We start from the raw sequence: 11,350 nt of genomic DNA on the forward strand, positions 1-11,350 counted from the left end.
AAGCCCCACCTGACTCCCTTGTGTTTTGCACAATTTCCTTTGTTGACCGTATAGGGATTCAAGTGGAAGAAAGCACACCCCAAGGATCTCAGTGACTTCCTGTCTGCACACAGCTCACTAGGTGCCAACATGATGTTAAAGTTGCACTTGGCCTCAGCTACCTGAGAAAATGTAAATTTGTATTTCCAGTGCTAGAGAACTTGCTTTTTTTCTTTGTTATCTGAGGTTTAGGAGCTGGAAGGAAACCTTTAAGCTTCTTGGCTCTGATTATTTCAGCTGCTGTGATGCTAATGATTCACATATTGAACAAATAAAATGCCCTGGAAACCTGCTAAAGGAGGAATTTCAAGGCACATTCATTCTGTTGACAAATGTGCCCTTCTGAGAGGTTTTAGGAGGCACAATTTTATTTGGTCTTGGTCCTGAGGGTAGCACACATACCTCTCTATTTCTGAATATTTTTTTCCCTTGAAAAAGTTGTAAGAAGTAGAAATAGGCAATTCACAAAGGAAGAAAGGCAAATGGCCAAGAAAGCATATGAAAAGATGTTCAGTCGAATAGAAGCAAATTGAAGCAGTGAGATTTATTTTTTTCCTCCAGCCACATAAGAAAATATTATATAAAGGCTGATGATAACTCCCAGAATTGCTGAGAAAATGAGCATTTTTATATCCCACCCTCTAGGTACACTGCTCCCTTTGGCTCGGAAACTATAGCTGTGGGCATTCATTTTAAAGACCTGACTGGATCCCTTTGTGGGGATGAAGACTGAGGTCATTTACTGAGATGGCGTGGGAAAGAGACTAGAAACAACCTAATGTCCATCAGCAGGGATGGGTTGGACAAATGACACGGATGGCTCTCTGCAGAGTGGGGGGCAGGCAAGAAGAATGAGGGGGCAGAGCTCCGTATGCAAATGTGGAGATGTGTCACCGATGTACTACCAAGCCAGAACGGTTACAAAACTGTGCTTACTCGTGATTCCACTTCTGTAAAGCAATCTGTGTGTGCATTTAGAAAAGTAGCCTGGCCAGGCCCAGAAGGACAGACACTGCGCAATTCCACTTACACGAATCATCTGGAGGAGTCAAATTCATAGAGACAGAAGGTCAAATGGTGGTTTCCAGGGGCTGGGGGGAGGAGGGAATGAGAGTTTTTGTTTCATGGGTGCAGGGTTTCAGTTTGGGATGCAGAAAAAAGAACTGGAGGTGGACAGCAGTGATGACTGCACAACAGTGTGGATGTACCTAAAGTCACTGATTGCTTACAAATGTTTCAAGTGGTAAATGTTATGTTACATATATTTTACCACAATAAAATTTTTTTAAAAAGATTTATTTATTTACTTGAGAGAGAGAGAGCGCGTGTGTGTGCGCGCGCGCACACACACACACACACACAGACACACAGGTGTGAGCGGGGGAGAGGCAGAGGAAGAGGGAGGAGGAGAGAAGCAGACTCCCCGCTGAGCAGTGAGCCTGATACGGGGCTCGATCCCAGGACCCTGAGATCATGACCTGAGCCGAAATCAAGATTTGGTCGCTTAACCGACTGAGCCACCCTAAAATTTTTTTGAGGTCGCTGAAAGGATATTTGCCAAAATAACAGTGTTATTTTCTGTGTGGTTAGTTTTTGTTTGTTTTCTTCACAAAAAGCCTATATTACTTCTATATTCCGTGAGCCTCTCCTGGCCAGCCAGTGAGCTGTGAATTCATCGAATAGCTGTATTTTTGTTTATATTTTTAAAATGTTGTTATGTGGACTTGGAGCCTGCTTCCACACCTTCCCTCAGGTGTTTCTGTTTGTAAAATTTTCCCTGAAAAGCAAATATCTAATTCTTGCTCCCCCTTATCATTCCACTCGATTCCCCAGACTTCCACATGAGAGTGGCTCGGGGGACAGACTTGGGCATAGGTCCTGACACATGACCCAGTAGGACTTCAGTCTCAGCCCCTGGAGACTGCTTTTACCCATGTGGGCACTACCATGTGGGCACTACCATGGGACTAGCCACCAGGGGACTCTACTGGGGAGGGAGAGGAGGACATTTGGAGGGTAGTTCATAGAACTCACAGCAACAAAACTGTGGTTGGTTGGCACTGGCAGAACCAATGGGTGGTCCCAAGGATGAGCTGCCAAACTCGTCCCCTCCCCCCGCCCCTGCCTGCCCTGCCCCTACTCTCTGTCCCCACTTCCCACCCCTGCTGTCTCTACTCTGGAACCAGCACCTGAGAGAGGGTGACTGGTTGACCTTGGTCGCATGCATGTCAGTGCTTACAGGGAGCAGGATAGAATGTGTTGATCAATAGGCCTCTGGACTTCTTGCAATGGCAAGGGGCAGAGCAGCCTCAAAAGGAAACTGAGGCATGGGACCAGGTAGGGAGAGCTACCTAACCCCTGCACCTGTCTAGTCTGTCCACTCAGCAGTCATCTTCCAGAGCCCAGGACTTCTCCACAAGCTGTTCCCTCTGCTTGTAACGCTCTGTCTCCAAACCTCTGCCTGACTAGCTCCTTATTATTCACCTCTCAGCTTGAAGGCCACCTATGCAGGCCATTCCACCATGGTGCGTCCCTCTACCAGGCCCCCTGAGATCCCTCAGTCCTGAGCCCATGTTTTCTTCTCTCTAGTGTACTTATCTTCACCTGAGGGTGTTGTGCTCACTTGCTCACCTACATGTTTGGAGCTACCTCTCTGCTAGCCCTTGTATTAGTCAGCTGGGGTGCATCACAAAATACCACGGACTGGGACCTAAACCATGGAAATTTATTCTCTCACAGTTCTGGAGGCTGCAAGCCCAAGGTCAAGGTGTCAGCAGATTTGGCTTCTCCTGAGGCCTTTCTCCTTGGCTTGTAGATGCCCATATTCCAACTGTGTCTTCACGTGGCCCTTTTGTCTATGTGCTCACACATCTCTGTCCAAATTTCTTCTTCTTATAAGGACACAAATCAGATTGGATTAAAGCCCAATGGTCTCAGTGTAACCTAATTACCTCTTTAAAGGCCCTATCTCCAAATATAGTCACATTCTGAGGCATTGGGGGGGTAGGGCTTCAACGTACAAATTTGGGGAGGACACATTTCGACCCATAGCAGTCCTCAAGCAGGGTGCTGGACCTCTTTTCCATTGCTGTGGAGGAGAGGACTTGCCTAAAACATTGCCTGGTGCATGATGAGGGTTAAAAGATATTTGGAGAAGAAAGGAAAGGAAAGGAAAGGAAGAAAGGAAAGAAAGAAAGAAAGAAAGAAAGGAAGGAAGGAAGGAAGGAAGGAAGGAAAGAAAAAGAAAGAAAGAAAGAAAGAAAGAAAGAAAGAAAGAAAGAAAGAAAGAAAGAAAAGAAAAAAAGAAAAAGAAAGAGGAAAGAAAGAAAGAAAGAAAGAAAGAAAGAAAGAAAGAAAAGAAAGACAGAAAGAAAGAAAGAAAGAAAGAAAAAGAAAAAGAAAAAAGAAAGGAAGAAAAAGAAAAGAAAGAAAGAAAAAAAAGAAAGAAAGAAAAAGAGAAAGGGGAGAGGGAGGGAGGGAAGGAAGGGAGGGGCACTAATTGAGTTAAGATCTGACAGGTGTGTCCAGCATGGTGATGGTGCTGTCCCCAGAAGCCTCTGAGGCTGAGTGAGGATGAAATGAGCCTGTAATTATAAGAGGATGGTGGCCATGCCTCATCATAGGCAAGAGCCTAGGAGCAATTGCTAGCTCTGGAGTCGGGGGAATTGGGCAGGTGTTTATGAATACATTTAGATATGGTGTTCGTTATATACTGCTGCATGACAAATTAATACAAAGCTTAGTGGCTTAAAAACCAATATGTTTTTAAGTTTCAGAGTTTCTGTGGGTCAAGAAGCTGCTTGGCTGGGTGCCTCTGACTCAAAATCTCTCATGAGTTTGCAGTCAAGGGGCTGCAGTTTCATCTGAAGGCTCCACTGGGGGAGGATCGTCTTCCCAGCTCATGAACTGGCAGTCAGTGGGATTCAGTTCTCAATGGCTTTGGCTGGGGACCTCCCTCTTCCTTGCCACGTGGGCCTGTCCACAGGACAGCTCACAGTATGGCTTCCTGCTGGGTGAGAGATGGAGGGAGAGGGAAGCCCAAGATGGAGGCCATGATTTTCTGTAAGCTAATCTTGAAAGTGACATCCATCGCTATTGCCATTCGTAGATGAGAATCTCTAGGCACAGCCCATGCTCGAGGGGAGAGGTGTCCACAAGAGCATGACTCCCAGCAGTCTGGGATCACTGAGAGCCACCATGGATCACAAATCCCCTGACACCAGGTTAAGGGGAAAAGCCCACTTGTGCATCTCCATGACTCAGAAGCCATCACATGGTACCAGCATTCCTGGCAATAGAAAACACTAAAACAGTGTGAATGTCCTCAGGAGGTAATGCATACATGAGTGGTGGCATTCTGTGTAGTAGAATAATAATGAAAAAGTTAAAAGGAATCATGTGTTTGGGTTCTTTGAGAAGCAGACACTAAAATGGAATTAGATCTATAAGATATATCCTGGGGGAAAACACCTGAACAATAAAGGAAGGGCAGCCTCCAGGTCTGCTGTGGACATGACCCCAGCCCGTAAAGGAGGAGCAGGTAGGAAGAGGTTCCCACTGCGGCACACTTCAAGAAAGTTCTGGCTAGGCTGTTGGCTGTCCTTGAGTCAAAGCTGCCATTAGCCGAGTCCCACATCTCACAGCCCACTGCGAGTACACCGGCCATGCTCAGCTGAGTGCTAGGAGCGGCACGAGGGCAGTGTGGTTGGGAGCCATGCATTTTCATGGCTCCTGGATGAATAGACTAGATCTGTGCAGATCAGTGTGGATAAATCTTGAAGACATAATGCCGGCTGGGAAAAAGCAAGTTATCAGAGGATACAAGCTGTATGTTGCCACTTATGTCAAAGTTTAAAGCACACAAAACCATATGATACATTGGCCATGGGTACCTTGTATGTAGTAAAAGTATAACAATGAAGAAGAGGAAGTATGTGAACCGAACTCAGGTTGGGTCAGGGAGGGAGAATGGGATGGGGTGGGGCTCATTGGCCGTGACGCCTGATTCTAGGGGATGCTGGTGGGACTCCTTTCCCACGAGAGACAGGATGAAAGAACAGTATTTCTGCACGCAGCTGGGGCCACACTATCATCTGCTTCAACTCAAGTAAGTAAACATCTGCTGACCATCTCCCACTCGGTGTGAGCAGAGCTGCCTTGGATGATGGGGATGTAGAGGGCATACTAACACCTCTAGGAAGGAGCTGATGGCTGAAGGACACAATCATGAAAATGAGCCTGTAAATTACAAGAGGATGATGTGTGTAGCCCCAGAAGCCTGTTCAAAGTATAGAAGGAGCAGTGAGGTGGGAGGGCAGAGAGATGGCTGGCTTGGGTTCTGAAGACTGAATAGGAGTTTTCCCAGAGGGGGGCATTCGGGTAATGGCTAGTGTTTACTTCTGTGCCTTGCAGGTATTAACACTTTTCGTTCTTACCGTGACCTAGTGAGGTAGGTCCTGTCGTGCCCCTGGGCTCGTAAAAATTCAGAAGCCTCTCACATGGAGAGTGAGCTAGGAAGCCAGATTGAATTCTCTGTAGGTCAATTCCAGTGTCTGTGCCTAATCCTGCCTCTTTTCCTGCTTGTGGGATGGTTGAGGTGACTTTCAGCGGGACCAGAATGATCTGGGGCGGGACCAGAATGATCTGGGTTGGGACCGTCACATCTTGCAGTAAACACCTCTAAACCGCAACACAAGGACATTATTTGATCTTCAGTTCTCCTCTACAAGAGGAGAATTTTCTCATTTGACAGAGGAGAGATTCTCAGTTTTGGTGCTAGTGTGCCTTGAATGCCCTGGACTACTTCCTAAATCTCCCTGGTAGAGATGAACACACACACACACACAGAGAGAGAGAGAGAGAGAGAGAGAGAGAAACAGACAGACAGAGAAACAGGGATGCAGGCAACAAAATGTGCAATGTTTTGTTAGGGTCCTGCTTCTATTTCTGGTTCTCTATTTACAGCGAGAGTCTGGATCTACTTTCAAGGTAATGAGATAGAATTTCCTTTTGAGGTAGCAATGCTTACATAGGATAAAACGAGTTGATCAAAATACAACCATGAAGTCCATAATAAAGGTTTGCTGCCCATCATGTGGGGGAGGGGGCCTCTGAGCCCTGGCGAGTGGGGAACACCTCTATTAGCTGCCTTGTGTCCCCTGGGGGGCGGATCCTAGGAGCTCTAACAGGGACAAGGGCCTCCGCTGGTGCCCCTCACTGGGCTGCTTTCACTTCCCACACGTGCTGGAAGTGAGCTTGGCCTCCCCTCTACCTCACTTGGACCCAGGCCTGGGGGTGTGAGGGCTTGTCCCGATGGCTTTCCTAGTTCATCCCCGCAACCTTGGGGTTCCCAGATCGGCACGTGTGCCTCCAGACTCAGCCTCTTTCAACCTGTCAGGTTTATTCCTCTGGCTGCCACAGGGTTAAAGAAAAAACTGTATCCTTTAACCTGCCTCGGTGCTCTGATATGCTTTGCTCCATTAATAATTTAGTGAGGTGGACTGAATTGGATTGATTCTCCCCCAAATCAATACACAAGTGATTATTGTTTCGGGGCACTTCTGAGTGCTTCAGCAAGGCCGAGGGGGAGCTTTTAGATTGAAAATTGGAACTGCACTCATCATTCAGAATTACTGTGGAGAGGGTTATGTAAACCAAGAGGTGACCTGGTACTAACATTTTTATTGCAATAAAAGTCTTCCTCGTTTTTTTTTTTTTTTTTTGGAGTGATGCTTTTACGACATATTTACCATCACTGTTCCAGGCCTATAATTTTAAAATTACTGCTCAGTACCGAAGGTGAAATGATTTTACTGCCGCTGGTCTATTAAAGTCATAAGAATCAGCACTGTCTTGGAGAGTGTCTGTGGCCACGCCAAGCCCCGTCCCCATGGACACGCCTGCAGGTGCGCCGGGGCCGGGTCAGTGGGCTGGGGCTGGTGCCTGGGCATCTCACAGGGTGGGGTGGGCACTCAGCCCCCAGCCTTGCTCTTCCCCCAGCAGCCCCTGGCCGAACCAAGGCTCTGGGGGGGCAGCGGCACCAGGAAGCCCCATTCACTCCAAAGCAGGGCCCAGACTGGCTGCCTCACCCCACCGAGCTCAGGTCACAAACCTGACTTTTCTTTTGCCAGTTTATTTTTAGTAAATTTTTTCTTGCTACGGTAAAATATACATAACACAAAGCTTACCATTTTAACCACTCGCATCGTGTGGCTCAGTGGCATTCGGTATATTCACACTGTTGCTCGGCCTTCACCACCATCCATCTCCTGAAGCTGAAACTCTTGTACCCATTCAACACGAACTCCCCGCTCTTTCCTCCCCCCAGCCCGTGGCAACCACCCTCCTACTTGCTGTCTCTATGAATGTGATTCCTCTACGTCCCTCCTATCAGTGGAATTATGCTGTCTATTTGTCCTTTTGTGACTGGCTTAGTTCACTTGGCATGATGTCCTCGAGATTCAATCATGCTGTAGCACGCGTCAGAGTGTCCTTCCTTTTTAAGGCTGAGGAATATGCCATTGTTTATCCAGTCGGGTACCTGTGTGGCCTCCAGCCCTGTGGTTATTGTGTGTTATCGCTGCTATAAACATGAGTGTTCAAGGACCCCCTGGGCCTCCTGCTTTCCATTCTTTCGGGTATATACCCAAACGTGGGATTGCTGGGTCCCATGGCCGTTCTATGTTTAACCTTTTGGGAAACTGCCCACCTGTTTTCCAAGGAGCTGCACCATCATACGTCCCCGTCAGTGGTGTGCAAGTGTTCTAACGTCTCCACATTCTTGCCAATACTTGTTATGTTCTTTCTTTCTCCCCCTTTAAAAAATTTATTTATTAGAGAGAGGAGTACGGGGAGGGACAGAGGGAGAAGCAGACTCCCTGCTGAGCAGGGGAGCCCAATGCGGGGCTGGATGCAGGGCTGGATGCGGGACTGGATGCGGGGCTTGATCCCAGGACTCCCCGGATCATGACTTGAGCCAAAGGCAGATGCTTAACCGACTGAGACACCCAGGCGCCCCTCTCCTTTTTTAAATTATAGCCATCCTAATGGATGGAAAGTGATATTTCATTGTGGTTTTGATAATTTTAGTATTTTCTTTTTTAAGTAGGCTCCACGCCCAGCATGGAGCCCAATGCAGGGCCCAAACTCAAAACCCAGAGATCAAGAGCTAGGCTGAGATCAGGAGTCAGATGCTTAACTGACTGAGCCCCCCAGGTGCCCCTGATAATTTTAGTATTTTAAATTCAAATAAACAGTAACTTCCTTTCTCTAAAGCTGTTTTTTTTTTTCCCCCTCTTACCTCTTTTCCTGTCCTCCTGTCATCCTATTCCAAAAGTTGTACATTAGGTGCCATTCAGAAATCCCTCAGACGTGGGTTTCCATGCTACTTTCTACCGAAATGGCTGAGGTTTAAAAATGTCATTTGAAAAACATGGATTCTAACGTATATGGGAGCAAAATAGCAATTTAGGAGACACTGTCCTGTGAGGCTCCTCTGTGGTCCCAGAAGGGGTCTTGGAAAGTGCCCAAGAACAGTTTCTGTTCAAGGAGAGAACAACTGTCTTCTCATCATTTGAGTGAGTAGCTGGCCTGGGGGCCTTGAGTGCTTCTCTCCAAGGGGGCGGGGTCTGAAGCCTGGGGGTCAGTCAGTATGTCTACATGCTGGAGGGGTTGCTCACAGGGCTGAGCACATCTCTCCAAATGCACTCTGCTCTGCCTCCTGGCTGTCCTCCTGGCAGAACGATCGAGGGAAGAGTAGAAATTCACTCTGGGAAGAGTGGAAATGTTCCAAGGCCAGGATGAGCTGGGTAGAGGTGGGGGTGCTTGGAGAGGATGATAGGCAGAGCAAGTCCCACAGGATCATGAAGCTCAGGTTAAGAACTTTGAGGTCTGTTCTGGGGTATTTTCTGCAGGGGGCATGATCCATTTTGCACGTTGAAAATGTGAGCTGCTGATTGGGAGGCAGGGGACCATTGTAGAAGGCTTCTGCAGAGATCTACAAGAGAGGAGATAGATGATGGCTGGGACCAGGAAGGTGCCGAGGTCATGGAGAGAAGGGACAGATTTGAGATACGTGGTAGGGACTAGCTATCCAGACTTAGTCATGGATTGGTGTTGGGGGATTAGGGTAAGGGTTATTGACTCAATAAATGATGTGACCATGAACAGAGCGGGACCCAAGGGGAAGGTGCAGACTGCAGAGTGAGAAGTGTTTGGTCTAGAGTGCAGTTTGGACGAAGAAGCGTTTGCCCTCCTGGAAGGCACCTGCTTTAGTTTTACTTGCCGAAGTCACATTTAGCCTTTGATCCCCAAGTAAATTCTAACTATTTGAAATCAAGAAAGACAACGACCATCCAACTTGTCAACTGGCTGGATAAGAGCGGGCTTGAACTTGCGTCTTCCTGCAGGCAAATGATGGAGGAAGATATGGGGAGCTCTCCAGCCGCAGTGGCTGCCTCCCTGTCCTGCAGGGGTCTTGGGGCGTGTGGCTGAGAATGAGCATTGACAGTGACCCTGTTGTTCTGGACAGAGGTTTATGTGGGACAACTCTGTTGTGTGTGCAACTTCTTGGGGCTGTTACTGACATCATCCTCTTTCCCACTAAATTCTCAACTAGTTGGAAGAGTTTGGGTTGTGATAGACAGAAAACTCCTGGTTACAACGGATGCTGGAGCAGATGCCAGATGTTTGTTAAAAAGTTGCAGGGTCATTGAGCTGGGGTGTCCAGTCCTGCAGCAGAGACTGGGCTGCCAGGAACCATTCCAGAAGTGGCTAGTTGGGTTGGGGGGGAGAGGACTAGGCCAGGGCTACATTGGGGAAACCCGGGCAAGGCCCCTGCGTGGGTTGGCAGCCTCTAGAGGGCACTAAACTGGAAAAGGGGTGTCAGGTGGCTAAGATCTCAATATGAGCAAGGAGTAGCTTTGTGCCAAAAAACTCATTAATCAAGATAAACCATGTCTTTAAAAGTTATTTTAAAAAATAAATGCAAAAAATCCATGATGAACAAAATATCAAAAGTTTAGATACAGATGGGTGGTGCTTGTTTGTTTTACCATCCTGCACTATCGTGCAATGGAAACAATTGTTTCTAACCAGCCCAAAGTTCCCAGATAGCTAACTGGGCTGTCCCCTGCCTCCCGGGCTTATGAGGGTTGACAAGTGGTGTGGACAAATTGGGCAACTTTGTGATTGTAGAGCTTTTATTGATCTTTCCGCTCAGTTCAAAATATGGGAGGATATTTTGATAAATGTATATAGGAGTTCACATTTTTCCTTTTGTCTCAGGCTCCAATAGGACTCCCCATGGCCTTGGTCTCCACTATAGATTCCTTTCATAACTTGGAAAGCATGCATCTAGAAAGCATCCTCAAGTGGACACAAAATTTCGGACCCTCCCTGCCAGCTCTGCAATTCTGTTGAACATTTTTGCCATGCATAAATGCCCATTACATGAGCAGCCAGCAGTCTTGGGAAATTCTGAAACCAGATTATGGCAGGCTAGTGCTCTTTACCATAAATGAGTCGTTTATCTTGTTACTTGATTCTTAAATCATTTGCTACATCTCTCAAGAAGTCGGCTTTTGAAAAATCACCAAAGAAATTAGAAGAGAGAGAACACACACCCACCCACCCAGAAAAACTAAAAGGTGTTTTCCCTCCCATTTTTTTTTTTTTAAAGATTTTATTTATTTATTTGACAGAGAGACAGCGAGAGAGGGAACACAAGCTGGGGGAGTGGGAGAGGGAGAAGCAGGCTTCCCGCGGAGCAGGGAGCCCGATGCGGGGCTCGGTGCGGGGCTCGGTGCGGGGCTCGATGCGGGGCTCGATCCCAGGACCTGGAATCATGACCTGAGCCGAAGGCAGACGCTTAACGACTGAGCCACCCAGGCGCCCCATTCCCTCCCATTTTTTAAATTAAAATCCAGTTGGCCTGCACAGTAGAAATGAGTTAGTGAGTTACACAGTCTACAGCTTTCACTAATACAGTATCAGTTCCTCTTTACCTTCTCTCCAAAAAGGAGAATGCGGAAGGGAGTGGTGGTAACTGAAGAGGGGTCCTGCCTCAGCTCAGCAGGCATGGGGGCGCCAAGCCTCCAGGCAAGGACCTCTGATTGCACATTAGTCTCAAGAAAGGAGGGTTGACCCTGCTTGACTCTAAATGGCCTCCTCAGCTCTTCTCCCTGTCTCTCTCCCGGGTTTCTGCCTCTTTGGGACCAGCCCCTTGGTTGACACCACTCCTAGGTGGCAGCCCCAAGCCTGAAAAGCGAGCCTCCTTTCCATTCCCCAGGACCTGACGGGGTGATTAGGTGGG

Source organism: Halichoerus grypus, chromosome 15 (genome assembly GCF_964656455.1).
Source record: "Halichoerus grypus chromosome 15, mHalGry1.hap1.1, whole genome shotgun sequence".
Lineage (NCBI taxonomy): Eukaryota > Metazoa > Chordata > Mammalia > Carnivora > Phocidae > Halichoerus > Halichoerus grypus.